A 16,430-nucleotide genomic window follows, 5' to 3' on the forward strand; every position below is an offset into this window, starting at 1 on the left:
ACTTTATGGTAAAGCAGACCCCTCCCTCTGCTAGTTGATGAATGCATCAAAGTTCTGGTCTTTAAGATACTGTGGGCAAGGAAAATCCAATTCCCAGTTCATATAAACAAATGGTATGCTTTTAATTGACAAAGTCACTCTGTGTTTTAATCCTTATTAATTAACCCTTTCTCTCATTTCCTTTCGAAATGCTCTCGGTAGTTACCCAACACAACAGACACACCATGTGAAGTGAACACAGATGGTCACCAGAAACACAGCCAAGAGTAGCTCCATGCTTTCCTACGTGTGGGGCACTGTTTTTGTCACTGCTTTATTACACTGCAACCAAACATGAGGAGGAAATTAATATGTTGAGATCAGCTAAGTGAAAATAGAAAATAGGAATTCAAGAGAGACAAGGGTAATTAAATTCTTTAAAAAAAGCAAATTAATCTGATTAAGAAAACTAAGAGGCAGCCTGAAGACAAACACAATCTAATTGACTGTGATCAGAAATACATTCTGCGGTTTGAGCTGTTTTCTACTTTGTAAGGCTTTGCACAACTGACAGTTTGACCTGAAAAGAAATTGTGACTTTTAACTGATAGTAAATAGTAGTAATTTCCTGTAAATACTTTAGTGGGTCTTTAACACTAAACTTTATACTGCAAGGTCTAGATCACAGTAGAACAAGAGGGGACTGTAACATGTATGTAAAACAATAAATGACAGCTGAGAAATAGATAATTTCAGACACCCATGAGATAAGTAAATATTCCCTTTTGTGGGATATTAAAGAACTAATCTGGTTGAAGATACTTATCCGGCTTATCTGTTTTAGAACCACCTGAAACACAGGGGCATGAAGCCACAACTCCCTTACTCTAGTCCCAACCCTGTGGGTCAGAAACGCAGGCGGGACACAAGGGTGCTGTTCCAGCTCCCGTGGACAGAGGTACGTGGGGTACCCGGCAGATCAGTCCTGGCAGCTGCCTGGTTCTTCTGTTTCCCATGTGGCATCTGTTGAGTCTGGAAAGCTCAAAATGGCTTCTCTGTGGTTTTGACTTGCATTTCCCTGGTGTTTAGTCTGTATACTGTTGGTGGGAAGTTAAAAAATGGTGCAGCTACTATGGAAAACAGTATGGAGGTTCCTCTAAAAGTTAAAAATAGAACTAGCATATTATCCAGCAATTCCACCTCTGGGTGTACATCCAAAGTAAATGAAATCTGGATCTTGAAGATGTATCTGCACCCCCACAGCATTAATCACAGTAGCCAAGACATGGAAATAACACAAATGTCCATGGACAGATGAATGGATAAAGAAAATGTGGTTTATACATACAGTAGAGTATTATTCAGCCTTAAAAATACAAGGAGAGTCTACCACTTGTGACAACATGGGTGCACCCAGGGGACATTGTGCTAAATGAGGTAAGCCAGACAGAGGACAAATACTGCATGACCTCATTTATGTGAGGAATGTAAAACAGTCAACCTCACAGAGGCTGAGCGTAGGACAGCAGCTGGGGCAGTGGGGAGGGGAGGCAGGAGCGGTGTTCACTAAAGGTTCAGGTGTGCAAGGTAAGTAAACTGTGGACTTCTACTCTAGGACACAGTGCCTGTAATTCACAACAGGGTCCTATCCGCTAAAAATCTGGTAGAGGGTAGATCTCACATTTAGTGTTCTTAAAACAACACAACAAAACAAATACGATAAACAAAGAGGCAAAAGGAAACCTCTGGAGGTGATGGATGTGTCTATTACTTTGACGGTGGTGATGGTTTTAAGTCCAAACTCATCAAATAAGATAAATTAAATATGTGCAGGGCTTCCCTGGTGGCGCAGTGGTTGAGAATCCGCCTGCCGATGCAGGAGACACGGGTTCGTGCCCTGGTCCGGGAAGATCCCACATGCCGCGGAGCAACTAAGCCCGTGAGCCATGGCCGCTAGGCCTGCGCGTCCGGAGCCTGTGCTCCGCAACGGGAGAGGCCACAACAGTGAGAGGCCCGCATACCGCAAAAAAAATATATATATATATGTGCAGCTTTGTGTATCAGTTATACCTCATTAAAGCTGCTTAAAAAAATTAGCTTCCTCAGTCACCTGTCTGGTGCCTGGGCTCTCCGTGCGAATCCTCTGTGCTTTCTCACAGCCCGATGGTTTCTGGATCCTGCTCCATCCGTGGAGGCTGCCTCACCCAGAGGCAGTGCTTGCAGATTCTGGGAGGAAAGGTGTAGGGCTTCATATGGCCTGGCCTTGGGAGCCCCAGGATGGCCTGTCTGCCACAGGCAATTGGCAAAGAAATCCCTAAGGCCAGCCCTAGCTCAAGCGGAGGAAATTTAGACCCCTCTTGTTAGTGGGAGGGGTGGCCAAGGATTTACAGCCATCTCGAATCTTCCAAAATAAGTATGGAAAAAGGAAAATTCAATGAGTTCAGAGGGAGATTAGAATTTCAGAGTAGAGTTTCAACTTAAGGATTTCAGCAATGTGCTCTTATACATAAAACGGACAGACAGAGTTTTCTGCCCCACGGGTATTACAGCTGGTGGGTGGCTTCACCAGGAAGTGTTACTACTATCTCATTGGTATCACAGTTTGCAGTTTCCAATCACATGTCTGGCAGAAAGCACTCATCTCTTTCCTATCAGCCTTGTTTAACCTTCCCGTTGATGGAAAAAGAAAAAAACAATCGAATTCTACTCATTTCCTCTTGGTTACACTGCCTCCCAGGTTGCGAGAATTTCTGTTCTGTCCTTTTGCAAATTAAAATGAATGGTTAGGAAGTTCATGTATATGATGCGATCACAAATACATGTTTGTTTCTATTCATTTAATAATAAGGATATTTTTATTACAATATAATTAGACTCCACTCTTAATTTATGAAACATTGGTCCTTTTGGGTAAGAACTGTCCATCACCAGTCTCAGCTCAAAGATCAATTAGACAAAAATCCATAGACTGGTCTGGAATGTGCTAGCTATTTATAATTAATGGCCTTCAGAGTAGAAGTTGTTAAAGCAGAGTTTACCTGTCTTCCTTTGTCTTAATCTAGAATGTGATCTGTTTTGAAACATCAGGTATATACTTGAGATGACATTTATATTTTATCCACTCTTTTTTTCCCCATAAGTGAAGACTCAGCAATAACATTTTTCCTATCCAGTAAAATTTACTTTCTTGTGATATTGATTTTCAGAGGATTTTTTTTGTGTGTGTGGTACGCGGGCCTCTCACTTGTGGCTTCTCCCGTTGCAGAGCACAGGCTCCGGATGCACAGGCTCAGCGGCCACGGCCCACGGGCCCAGCCGCTCCGCGGCATGTGGGATCTTCCAGGACCGGGGCACAAACCCGTGTCCCCTGCATCGGCAGGCGGACTCTCAACCACTGCGCCATCAGGGAAGCCCTAGAGGATATTACTTTAAATGAAGTTGAGAATTTAACGGTTTCTTCTGATTGCAGTTGACTGACTGTCCTATATAGTTCCTTAGCATTTGAATATAATGGTCAATTTTGGTAAACTGCAAATAAAGAAAATGTCTTTTAAAATACATCAAAAAACATATATTCCTAAGGTATGGAGAGCTAATTTTAAACTCTGCTTTTGTATATTCCAAGACTGACGCACAGTGTGATTTAGGTGATGTACACGAGTGCGTTCAGCTGCTACGAGAATGCGTGTCCCGAACAGGACCGGCCTCCTGACGCAGGTCCGACGGAGGTTCTAACACACTTGCCGGCCCGTGAGAACAGGAACATTTAATTCTGCTACTTCACCTGCACCAGAGACTTGTCAGCTTCTGATTGTGGCTCATAATACTGCCTCAATTTGCGAAGGAATAAGCAGTGTAAAGATATTTTGTTGTACTAACTTGGAAATTAATGTTCTGGTATTAGGCTACTGATTTGGCCTGCAGAAACCTTATGGATTTTTAAAAACTGGAATAATAAGGACATTAATCAGCATCTATTGAGTGCTTACTGCATTCCATGCCTGGTGCTGAGAGGTTTATGTGTGTTTTCTCATTCCATCTACTTTACAACATTTTGAGTTCAAATTGGTTGTTAATCTAATTTTGCAGTTGAGAAAACAGACCCACAAGAACCCGAGCTTGGATTTAAACTGAGCCTTCTCTGCTTCAAGTGTTCTTGCCACTGGGATTTCCTGAAAAACGTTCATAAGAGCCCTGCTCGCTGCCAGATCCTCAGCTCTGCCAGAGGTACCTGGAGCCTAGTGGTTAGAACTGGGCAGGAGAGAGCATGGGCTGGGGAGGTGGGTCTCACCGTCCTCACAGTTTCCCCACTCTGTATGTGCAGGGAGAAAACGTGCAGTACCTCGGTGCAGAATGCCGGCGAAGGTTTCCAGTGAAAACCAAGTATCTGAAAGCTCTGTCTCCATTTGCTTTTCTTTTTCTGATAATTTAAAGGCTCATTTAATTCTAATTTTTTAAACTAGTTTCATTTTCTCCTGCGTGATGGAAGCAGGGAAGGAGAAAATTTTTAGCTGGAAAGTGTTATTAATTTGGATATAGAAAAATAGAAATATAATATGTCTCTTCAACTCTAATATGTATGATCTATAAATAGGCAAACAGCTATCTGTTCTTGTTGCTATAGTAAGTAGGAATTTTCTTCAATATCTCTGTTTTTTGTTTTTTTATACTGGACTCAGGTGCAATGGAAATTTTTACAGTATGATGAAACTGATCACGGCGTTAGAAAAAGAAGTGATGCTCACCCCTCTCGCAATCTCACTCACTCACAGAGTCTGAGACTGCTCTGTGGCTTCATTCATCCATTCTAAAATGTATTGAATAGCTACCATGCGTCACACATATCGGTGTGTCCCGAGGCCTCAGGAGTGAGCAAAGCTGACGATGTAAGCACCTCAGAGAAGCCATTACCCTCTACCCTCACTGTGTCCTAGGAACTCCCTCACCCTTCCTTCCCATCAGCTCAGAGCCAGGCAGCTGCAGCCTGGCAGCAGCAACATAACTGATACCTATTCAGCTTGAAACAAAAATATGTTCTTGCTACGTAAGTGTTTTCTTAATAGGAGCTGGCTACAGACAACCGTTCTGCCCAGGTGTGTCTGCAGTGGCACGGGTTAGACCAGTGCATATTAACAATGGAAGCATCCCTGGGGATTACTTCAGCCCAGCATCCTTGATACTAAGCAAAGGCAACCAAACTAAAATTCGCAGAGCTGCCTAGTGGCAGGTGATGGCACCGGGCTGGTGCTGTTTCTCATATGCCGGCTGGCTGGCCTCCTTGAAAAAACAAGGGGCAGAGGAGAGCAGGGGACGTGGCTGAACATTGGATCCGTGTCTCCGTTACTCTGTCCTAAATTCTTCCACCTCCGCGCCAGGCTTGGGACAGGCTGCTCATTTACGTTGCTCACGTACTTTGAGCTCTGGATAAATCTGGGCACTGCAGTAAGAGCTGGATTTACCTCCAAGCCTCTTATGAGGCCTACTTGATAGATGTTATGTTCCACCATTTTCATTCTCTTTGCATTTCAGTTTTGAAAAATTCTATTGACTGAGCTTCACACTCACTGATTCCTTCCTCAGCTGTGTCCAGTCTACCAGTAAGCCCATCAGAGGCTGGCTTTACTTCTGTTAACTCTTTTTTAAAATTTCTACCATTTCCTTTAGATTCCTTCTTAGAGTTTCTAGCTTTATGCTCACATTGCCCATCTGTTGCTGCATGTTGTCTATTCTTCCCACTATAGTTTTATTTAATTAAAGTGTAGTTGGTTTACAATATTATATTAGCTTCAGGGTTACAACATAGTGGTTCAATATTTTATAGGTTATACACCATTTACAGTCATTATAAAATATTGGCTATATTCCCTGTGACCCTATTATAGTCTTTAGCATATTAATCATAGTTTTAAATTCCCAGGCTGGCAATTCCAACATCTCTGTCATATCAGTATGGTTGTCTGGTTCTGATGCTTGCTGTCTCTTCAGACTGTGTTTTCTGCCTTTAGTAGGCCTTGTATTTTTCTTGTTGAAAGCGGGACATGGTGTACTGGGTGAAAGAACTGAGTCAGACCTTGATCATGAGCTGTTTGTCCACAAGGCTACGAGTTAGGCTGTGCTCACTGTTTGCTGTAGCTGTTGGTGTCAGAGGCTAAAATGTCCTCTGCTGTCCTTGTTGTGCTCCTCTGCAGTCTTTGGGTTTCCTAAGAGACTGTCTTAAATAAGAGCTGAGGAAGGACATTCATCCATTTGTCTTCCTCCTGTGTCTGGTTCTTGGGCATCTTCTTCCTTGAGATATAACTGTCTCTTTCTGCCTGTCTCTCCATTTTTTTTAGAGGTTGGGGGGGGACAGTAGTTTGCCTTCTGACCTCAATTACCAGATGGATCTAAGGAGAGTTGTTGACTTTCAGCCTGCTCAGCATTTTGGTCCTGGTGAGGATGGGAAAGACAACGTCAGAGTTCCTTACCCGCTGGGCTTGGAACTGAAAGTTCAGGAATTATTTTATGTGTCTTTCTGAATAAGTTGAGGAGGAGGTTGAAACTAAGAACTACATAGTCATGTAGGAATTAAGAGCTCAACCCCTTTGGAGTCTACAGTTTTAGAGTGGAAGAACATTTCAGTTCACCTGACCCAGTTCCTTCATTGTAAAGATGATTAAGACCCATGGAGATTAACTGACTAGTTCACATAAGGCAGCATGTTTTCTGAGGCAGAACTGGGGTGTGACTTAAGTATCCCAACTCTTTGCTCATGACTTTTCAACCGAAACAGCTCTTTTCAGCACAGATTTATGAAAGGACTTCTTGCATCTGTAGGAGAAGTGTAACTATAGCAATTTTGTCATCGGAAAGACAAGGGAAAGGCACACAAGAAGTAACTTTAGAATATTAAAGTGGGTAATCCTGAAATCTAAGTATGCTTTGGGGAATTAGTCCTCTTTTTTCTTGTCATAAGCTTGACAAGTAGGTCTTTGAATTTTACTCTATCTCAATCCCCAATTAGCATGAGGCAATTAGATCTCTGGCTAAAAATCACTCATGAATGGACAAGGTCAGGAGTCAAGTCCCTTGTGAAATGTTATATTCACAACTGTAGTTGTATTAACTAAAAATAAATAAACCAGTTGTGTTCAATCAATTGCCAAACAGTAGTGTCTGGAACAGTGTCAGGCAAATAATAGCTGATAACATTTACATTTTTAGCTGTTGTGACTAGTAAGAAAAGGCTGTCTGTTCTGTTGTTAGTCTACATAAACATATCACTGGCTCAGTTTGAAAGGAAAAGTTCATATTATTTGCATTAGCTCATTACTTATTACAACTCTACAAATACCTTATTATTTCTAAAGTCCCAATTAAGCAATTTCATCCCAAATAATTTGCTCAAGAGCCAGCTCTGTGAAAATATGAGTGTTGCCTGATGGAATCTGTTCACCTCACTTGAGAATAGGGTCCTGATGTGGAACACACCTGCATGAAGTCTGGTTAGCCTTACTGCAATCTACCTTTGAGTATTCAGGGTGCTAATATATGTTGTGGACCAGGAAGATGGAGGTGTAAAACCTGGTTTTTCTTGTATTTGTCTTACATCAACCCTCATTCCACCTCCATTTTTTTTGGAATGCCTTTGGGGACTATTGTTTGAACACATTTTGAAAAATGCTTTTGTGGAGAAAAGCACATGGGTTTTAAAATCAGCTTTGAATTCAAATCTAGCATCTAACAGTTACTATCTATTGGATGAAGAGCAAATTATTTAACCCCTGCATATACTAATGTCTTCATCTGGAAAATGGGCATAATGACATTTCTACTGAGTTGTGGTAAAGAGTAACTGTAATAACATATAAAAACTGCAAATTACAGTGCCAAACACATTTTAGTTTATCAACACGTTGATTTTCATGCCCTCAGCTTTATCCATGCCTCCTAATATCACAACCCCATTTAATGAAAAATAATGATTCAAACTCAAATCTCTCTAATTCCAATGTTGATGCTTTTCTCAGCTCTGCACATTTTTAGATAAGACAAAAATAAACAGTAGACATTTATGATGATAAAATTTATATACACCAGTACGTGATACAGTGTGTGTGTGTGTGCGTGTGTGTTTGGGTATGTGTGTGTTTGTGTGTGTGTGTCCATAGAGCACAGAAAGGTAGGGACCAGCAGACACTGGAAGAAGAGACAAAAATTTTTCTGAGCACACTCTCTCCAGCTCCCAAACTCATGATTTTTTTGGTAAAATGTGGTGATAGTATGAGTTCTACACCCTCATAATTTCATTCAATAATGGCTATAAAGACAAATAACTGTAGTAAAAGTAAATTTTTGTTTGGAAAATGTTGAGAAGAAACATATCTTTTTCCTCTACTTTTCCAAGTTCTTGCTGGGACAAATGACAGATTAATAAAAGCCTACAAATGTATTTAATGTAAGTTTTATGTGGCACAGGGGCTGTCACAAGGAAAGCTGTTAAACCTGAGCGTGTTTATGCTGGGTTTGATGGAGAGTGGAGTCCTGGGAAGGCATGACAGGTCAAAGATGAGCCAATGTGGAAAACCAGGGAAACCTAGAGAGCCTGCTCATTCAGGTCCTCTGTGTGTCCCCTCTTCTTCAAGAAGGATGCTCTGCCCCTGCAGGGCACGGAGGCCCCCTCAGGTGAGGGCTACAGGACCGCCTCACGGCACGGGCATACAGCCTTCCTGCACCTGCTGTTTCTTGGATGCCTTTAGCCTGAAATAGTCAATGCTCCAGGGTGCCATGTTTAGAGTTACTGTTCTGAAGCCTATCAAAAATAAACCTGGGGCTTCCCTAGTGGCGCAGTGGTTGAGAGTCCACCTGCCGATGCAAGGGACGCGGGTTTGTGCCCCGATCCGGGAGGATCCCACGTGCCGCGGAGCGGCTGGGCCCGTGGGCCATGGCCGCTGAGCCCACGCGTTCGGAGCCTGTGCTCCGCAACGGGAGAGGCCACAACAGTGAGAGGCTCGCGTACTGCAAAAAAAATAAATAAAAATAAAAATAAAATAAAATAAACCTGGTATAAGATTTTTTACAACAGGTGTACTTCTAAACTAATTCTCAATGGCACTAAATCTATGGTCAACATGCCACATTTATTTTAGTTCATAGTTGATATTTTTTAATCCTTTATAATATTTGTTATTTATTAGAGCAATCAATTTATATTTATTGTGATTATTATTATAGCTGTCTTTAAATCTTCCACTTTACTACCTGCTTCTGTTTTATAGCCTACACTTTTTTTCCTTTTGTATTAATTATACTTTTATTTTATTCTCCCCATATATTATCTTTGAATTTATATATTTTGTTTATAATTCTTAGTATTTATCCTAGAGGCTAAAAGATACTTTCTTCATTTATCAAAATCTAATGTAAAGTGATTATTTTACCTCTTTCGGGATGCTGAAAGATCTTAAAACCCCTGAACCCAGAAGAGCTTACATTTTGAATTCTATTTGGAGTTATATGACCAATTATTCAAAGACAAATTAGAGTTTTAAAATGCCATAATCTCCCTGGGGGTAAGAGTAAAAATTGCTAGTAATGATGCCAATTCTCCATCTGACATGAGAAGAAGGTTTTAGCAGTTTGCAATGTTCCATTTATCTACAAGGGCATTCCTTTGTATATAAGATTCTCAGATCAGTCACATAGGTAATGTTTATCATTGACATTTTGGAAGACACAAGATCACCACTATGCTCCTTACTCTTTTCGAAGTTCATACCAAAAACTCCTCAGTGCAGAAACTGTCTTTTCTTTGCTTCCTTATTTTCCAACAACTTGCAAAATAAGCCTACCAGATGGAGGGGAGTCAACAATAATAGGATACAAATTCCATTCCTGCCCTAACTTTTCTAATCTGATCCTGATTCTATCAAAAAGAAGGAGTCCGGCCCTCACTTTCACACTGCTTCTGACGTCTTGTTATTACTGTCATTGTAGAAGGAGCCTTTTTAGGAGTTCGTGCTCATGAAAAGCGCTTTCCCAGATTCCTCTCCACTCCATATCTAGACCTAAAGAGCACAGTGTACGAAAATAGAACTCGTTCAATACATTAATAAATTTGTCTTCATCTTTGCCTTTGCTCAAGTCCTTAGTTTCTTGCAAGAAAGGAAAAATGAGTTGATGTTAGGGAAGCAATAAAAGCAACCCCCTCTGGCTAACACGGGGCGGGTCACACACTGTGCAAATTTTTCTCTCTTGTCCTGATTTCAGTAAAACATGAACCCAATCGTTAATCCACTGAAGACATCAACTGTGGAAGACAGAGACCCACCTCTGATCCCTCCCACGCAGCAGGGGCTGGAGATGGTGCTGCCCCCCCCCCCCAGGCCACCTCATGTTCATCTTTTCACCTTCAGAAGAGGGACAGAGCTCTCCCCCTGCTGCTGTCACTTTGAGATGCTCCCCACGATCAATCACTCCCCAAATGCTAAGGAGACGGTGACCAATGAATATTCAAAGTGTGACTACTCAAATGGAAATTTTAAATGTTTTTTAAATACCAGGAAAACACGGAGGATATGCTTTCAAAATCTGCAACTATTTGTTGCTATGTCCCTTTTTTACGCTGGATTGAGTGGATGTCTTCCACACTCGTACTGTAATGCGTGAAGAGAAGCAGCCATGTGACCCCTCAGATTCTGACCCCATAGGAGGAACAACAGGACAGAAAGAACACAAGAGAAAACACGAGAGAACACTGGCTTCCTTTACTCTCCAAATGACACGGTGTTTAGCTTGTGATTACAAATCACTTCTCTGAAAGGACATCAGAATATAACACTATGACAGTAACACCCAACTAGAACAGGAAGCCTCCTTAACACCAAGAGCAGAAAGGCAGAGGCTGCTGCCTCATAGAAAAGAAAGGGTAACGGGATAGAGACCTTGTCCAGGACCACATCAGGGAATAGGTTTGGGAACCTCTCCTCCCAGGAATGCCATCAGGGTGGAAGAAAAAGACTAATATTAAATTAAATTAAATTAAATGTTGCCAACCTCTGAGCCAGGCCGATCCCACTATCTAAACAAGCATGCTTCAATCCTAAGCGTTTGGTGTCAGTTCCACTTGATGGATGAGGGAGACATAATCTTGGGCACATAACTAGGGTCACCCTTGAAGAGGGTGCAAATTTTGACTACTGTACGGTAATAAATTTGAGGGGTGACCTTATGATAATTGTTGATTTTGTGATTGCACGATATTTTCCCATCATTTTTTCTTAGATTCACATTGCTAATTCCAGAGGTCATTTTCTGGAATATTTATAATATTCGTCATATTTTTATATGACGTCATATTTAATATTTGGCGAATATTATCCCAAATCCCTGGCAAGAAACGATGGATTATTCACCACCTAACTGTCCCCACCCCATAGAGATCCTCCTTCCTGAAGAAATGTAAGGAAACAGTTTTGAAAAGGAATATCTCTGTGTCTTATTACAGAAATCGCTTTGCATCATTTATTTCTATTTATTTCAGTTAGTTTCAAGCTTAGCTCTTTAAGATAAGGGTATTGTTTTCTTCTAAGGCACTAGCTTCTGAAGGAACAGAGCATGATTTTAGCAAATGTATGGTGAAGGAACAAATCAATGAATAAAATACATTTCCTGTTTGTTCACAGAGCATTTTTAATCCTAATTTTTATTAGTTCTGTAATGATGTTCTCAGGATTCAATTTACCTTTTGAGTAGCTGCAGAGTCTCATTTTCCATTAAAATATTTATTGCTTAATTATACACAAATTTTTCTGTACTGAGGCCTGATTTTGAAAATTACTTGAGAAATAACTCTAGAAACTCTAAAATAGGTAAACAGAAAGAGAAATTTACCAATTTCAGTTTCATTTTTTATTCTATTATTTATAAAACATTTCCAATTCATCAATTTGCATTTATCCCAATCTGATACTACCTGCTACCTGGAATCACTGACCAGCCTAAAATGTAATGACTAAATTAAAAGGTGGGATAATTAATGCATAACAAGGGCTTTTATAATTTGAAATCTCCCAGAAGTCTCTTCTCTCATAGAATCACTGGTAAATACAGAGACTGGCAGGGATCAGAATTCAGCTCTGACTGACACTGAGCCCCAAACTACCCACCCTCGGCCGGCAGCGACCGTCTCACGATGACAAGGCTGACTCAGCCCATCACTGGGGGGGTTTGTTTCTTCATCTTCAGCTGTCAATCACCCATGCAGTTGGGCATTTGGCACAGATGGTGGTACCGACCCTCGATAAAAGAAGCAATTCTTTGCAAACATGTTTCCCTAATTTGGTTTTGATGTTGTGCCTTGTGTTTGCATGTCTCCTCAGGGACTGTCATATTTCCACCTTTGGATGGCTTTCCCATATGCTTTCTGTTGTAGTTGCTTTGTTTTTATAACACTATTCTCCTTTTGCTTTGTGAAAGGCAAGTAAGAAAATTCTCAGTTGTTTTCATGCCTTCTCTCTTACCTGCACACCAACAAGCTATACAAAAGCCCACCATTAACATGAGAGGTCTCTACGAAATTTTAGATAGCTGAAGGTCACAAAATGGACCAAAACTGATTGGTGCTATGGCTTATATTTGCTTGTACTTTTTTAAAAAGTTGAATTAAAAAAAAATTAAAGGAGTAACAGTTGTAACTGGGGGCTTACAAACAACATTTTAATTACAAAAAGAGAAAGCTCAAACGGATTTTGAAACCTCAAATATTCTGAGTTGGCCTCTTGAATAATCTCCCTTGTAAGGCTCTCCACTGGGGATGAAGATATAAAACTGTAACATTTCTATCATCTTTTCTGTATTCAATAGGAACGTATATAACACACAAATTTCAGCATCCGAGTTCTAAGCTATTCTATGTGGTCATTCATTAATTCATCAAACATTCTTGGAAAAAAATATTCCAGGAGTGAGTTAGGGTCTTAGAGGAACAAAAATCAAGACACATTTCTCATTCGTAAGGAACACAAGCTTAATAAAGAATGTAGTTTTACAAACAGATAATTATAAACAAAATCTGAAACGAAGAGCATTTGATGTGAAGACAATGAGCAGCGTAAGAGACTGCTCTCGGGAGACGTGGCTGGGGAGCGCCTTCTGAAAAAAAGTCAGAGAGCATACGCAGTGCTGCTTCTTTTTTTTACAGTCATTTTGCTTTCTCTTTTTGTATGACTACAACATCTAGTGTTGATTTTCTTTCTTTGACTTTCTCATCAATCATAAATCCTTAGATAGAGGTATAGAACGGATGTTATTATGCTTTGGTTTGCCAATCTGTACACACATAAAAATCTCTTAGCCTCTTAAGAGACACCTAAAATTAACGCGTAGTCCTTTTACATTATGTGTCCTACACACTAAATATCAAGCAGAGAACTAAATAACAGGCGTTCCTATACATTGTATTTCTATATAGAAAAATCGGAAAAGGATGGAATACAGCCAGGAAAAAATAAACTCACATTTCTAGATTTAAAACCAGATTTTATAAACAAATGTTCTACTGTGTTGAGAAAAAGATCCCAGTAAAACCTAAGATGTTTTTCCTTTAAAGAAAGACCACAGATGAGACTATCTTAATGAATTCTTGCAAAGCCAAACACAATAAAATGAAACATTTTATTACATGGCCTTCCCTTTTGTTGTTGATGTTTTCCTCTTTTGCAGCAGAGGTTTACAAAGCTTACAAAGCCTTGAGTGAGCAATATCATATAATTAACAAAATGAAAGTTAGAGGTCAATAATAAGATCACTTTCCAAGCTCAACAGAGGAGGCTGTGGGTGTTCACCCAGTCAAAGTCACCGCAGGGGGATGAGGTCCCTGTGCTTGAGAAGTAGAAGAGCTAAGACGAAATACAACCAATTTCCAGTGATTTTGCTCTGATTATAAATTATTGAGAATGGGCTGCATCTCCTTCTCCTCTTTAATCATGTGGATTTTTACAGTTTTAATTGAAGGAATACTTCTGTCAGGCCAATACAGCAAGTACTCAAATCTATCTGTTCCACAGACATAGCAGCCACTTCCATTTCAGAATTCTGGAGAGTTCTGCTCCATTCGCACTTATTTTATGACAGGACCTGAGCTGCCCTCCTGCTGTCTGCCCACCTCCCACTCTCAGTCCGGCGGGGTTTCTGTGGAGCTGGGCCCATCCTGAGAGTCTTGGGTGGACAGCACACCAAGATAAGGCAATTGGCTCTCCTCATGTCCCTGCCTACAGTGATCATTTCTTCCATGATCTTATGGGAAACTCAAGCCGACCGGGGCCAAGGGGAGCCACGTCTAGTGTTCTTGCAGCCGGGAAGCAAGCTGGTCCACGCAACCCTGTAACTCTTCCAACAATCTAGACCCGTCCTAGCACCTGACTCTGAGCCCTGCACCTAGCTGTGACTGAGGTCATTGGTGATTTTGGAACATTCACTTATTAAGAGGCAAAAATCTTTATTTTTTAAAATAAACATTAGTGGATGCCTGAAAGAACTTTACATTATAAAGCACTGAACATATATGTTTATACATGTATCACTTCAAGCTCAGTTACCAATAAACTTAAAGGTACACTCAACAAATACCAAACTCACAATAAATTACTTTATTGTAAGTACAGTATTAGAATAAATTTTGCAGCATAGTCCTAAAAAATTTTCAGTATTCTTACAAAACATTCTATTACCTTTACAGAAGATTTATCTCAAACACTGAAGACTTCCCTTCCATTGTAAAGCAATTTTTCACATCTTTGTAAAAGGGTTATACTCTCTTGATGTTGTTTTTGCTCGTTTTCTTAAAAGTGTCATTACTCATTGGTTAATTGGTAGGTGTTTTATGAGTCTATGAAGATTTTCACTTTGTTCCTCTAGATATTTGAACACATACTGCAAGAATATCAAAATTACTTATAATTCTTAACATCTAAACACGTTTATTCCTGAGAGTTAGCACCGTGTGAGAAGCTGTTACGTCCTTTACTCCATGCAACTGTCGTTGAGGAGCTGCCGGTCTCACTGAGACATTATTCGGTGGGATGCATTCATGTGTGCTCTGTCACTCAGTGAACACGGGTAGGATATTTTCTATGTGCCCAGTACTGTTCCAAGTGCTTTGCAATCTCCATTCATTTTTTACAAATTAAATATATACATATAATATGAAATATTGATTCATTAAATATTATTTCACATCAGCTCTAAGAAAGGCATCCATCAGCTGCTTCAAGTTCCTGGGAAGCTAGTATGATTTTGCACAGCAATCTGCAATTACTGGTGTAACGCTGCCTATAGGAAGCATGTTATCCACCCAGTCAGAGGCTGTCCATTCTCCCGTGTATTTTAATTAGAACTGATATTACCAGATGGTACAACCCCCTTCCCATCTACTAAGCAGCCAATTGCTGTATTCAATAATAACCTAAACATATCTTTAGCAACTCAATTAAACATCAAAAAGCTCAACAAACAAAACATATTTTAATCCCCTCATATAAGAATATTTGATGTTATGGCAATATTTGTTACACTTATGATTCTCAAGTTATAAATGACCTCAGAGGTCATTTATAAACTGAAACATCTTGTAAGTGTGTCTTCCAAGGTAAAATACCATTTGCCACTTTAGTGAGCTGAAACATATGTGGCTCTAATTTTAGAATAGTAAATTAATCATTTATTTACTAGCATAGCGTAATGATATTAGAAAGCAGTTTGCTTACATGTAGTACTTCACCACGTGGCAGGCGAAGTAATGGTCCCCCGAAGACACAGGCATCCAAATCCCTGGAACCTGTGAATACATAAATTATGTTACGTGGTAAAAGTGAAGATGTGATTAAGTTAAGGATATTGAGATGGCAGAGCCCTGGATTAGCCAGACAGACCCAGCAGAATGGCAACTGTCCTTCAGGGCAAAGGGAGATCCGACTACAGAAGAGGCCTGTCAGAGAGACGCAGGGCGGGGAAGACAGGGCAAGGGGCACGAGATAAGGGACGCAGGGCGGCTCCAGAAGCCGGAAAAGGCAAGGAAGCACACGCTCTCTGAAGCTTCCCTAGGGAACAAAGTCCTGCCAGCACCTTGACTCCAGACTTCTGATCCCTAAAACCGTAGGATAATAAATGTACGTTGTTTTAAGCCACTGAATTTGTGGTAGTTTGTTACAGAAGCAATGAGAAATTAACATGCAGTATGGGAAGGAAGACGGTGCGACCCCTCGGAAACATAAAGCACAAAATTGCAAAGGCTTCCAAATCTCTAGTAATCATTTATTTATGTGCTTGCTAATATGCCCTGGACGGAACTGTGTCCCCCGAAAACTCTTATGTTGCAGCCCTAACACCCAAGGCAACAGTGTCTGAAGACGGGGCTCTTAGGAGGTGATTATGATTAAACGAACTCATAAGGGTGGGGCCCTAAGACGGTAAGAGGG

General features: G+C 40.5%; 1 long non-coding RNA gene across 1 annotated transcript in view; it reads right to left on the bottom strand.

Annotated features, from left to right (window-relative positions):
* The window catches only part of LOC136793306 (uncharacterized), a 106,829-nt gene extending 91,036 nt beyond the window's left edge, over nucleotides 1–15,793 (bottom strand). Inside the window, exon 1 of the long non-coding RNA XR_010838436.1 lies at nucleotides 15,734–15,793. This is a non-coding gene — a long non-coding RNA (uncharacterized lncRNA). The remainder of the gene's footprint in view (nucleotides 1–15,733) is intronic.
* Between the last annotated feature and the right edge of the window lie 637 nt (nucleotides 15,794–16,430).

This window comes from Kogia breviceps, chromosome 20, assembly GCF_026419965.1.
Source record: "Kogia breviceps isolate mKogBre1 chromosome 20, mKogBre1 haplotype 1, whole genome shotgun sequence".
NCBI lineage: Eukaryota > Metazoa > Chordata > Mammalia > Artiodactyla > Physeteridae > Kogia > Kogia breviceps.